We start from the raw sequence: 1,009 nt of genomic DNA on the forward strand, positions 1-1,009 counted from the left end.
GAAAATTACTGAGCTGGAAATCGCACCCAATTCTCAGGATGGATTTGAAATGTCAGGTCTCCAGCAGTATTGCTGCATGAGATTTCAATCACAGTTTTGCCAGTCAGACTCCCAGACAGCACTTGCATCCTGCGCTCAGCTGAGCACTGGGGTTAATGTGGACACTAAACCATTTCAGTCAGTTCACAGGACAACCTGAGTCTAAACTGATGAAAATTAATGATGAAAACTGAGGATGCCATTGGCTGACACCACCTGTTTGTCGCCCTCGGATTGCTTTTATGTGTTTTTCATGCTGTCACATAAAGTAATAACCGCGAAGACAGAGTGAGTTCATATAAACGCTGAAGCTGAGAAAAAGCCAATGCACTCAACCAAACCAGTATATTTTCCAGCAAAATATGCTTTTGTCGTCTGCTTTGATGCTTTACCTACTTCCAAAGGAGGGATATTGGTAAGTTACATTGGAGGTTTTTTGAAACCATCAGTAGATGTCCTGATTGTGGCTCTGGTTTCCGGGCCAAACTCTAACCTAAATGGGACCATGGGGCCTGAATGAATGTAGGCGATAACATGCTCCAAACATTCTGTATCGTTAGAAAAACCCAAGTGTGGATTCCCACAGTCCAGGAACAGCAGTTGTGAACTCTTGCCACTTAATAGACACTTTTCTGCACCTCTCTTGTATTTCAATAGAAGTGAGGCATGAAAGATGAATGCTTTTGCAAAGGACTAAAGCAGATGGATGAAGTTAATTATTCATAAGAAGAATATGAGAGGGGAGAGATGGCTGGCACATCTCACATGAGTCATGCTGCCAAGTGACCATCACAGGTACTGTTTCCCTGATTTATCGTGGATCTTCAAATAACACTGTTCTCAGCGTGATTTGTGTGAATTTTAAAGTCTACTTTACTAGAAGAGCCAGTTCTGTTTTTTTCATACTTTCTTTAGGTCTTTTCAATGCCAGCAGTTAATCTTCCTCATGAATGAAAACACAGATACACGG

The sequence above is a fragment of the Megalops cyprinoides genome, chromosome 23 (assembly GCF_013368585.1).
Source record: "Megalops cyprinoides isolate fMegCyp1 chromosome 23, fMegCyp1.pri, whole genome shotgun sequence".
NCBI lineage: Eukaryota > Metazoa > Chordata > Actinopteri > Elopiformes > Megalopidae > Megalops > Megalops cyprinoides.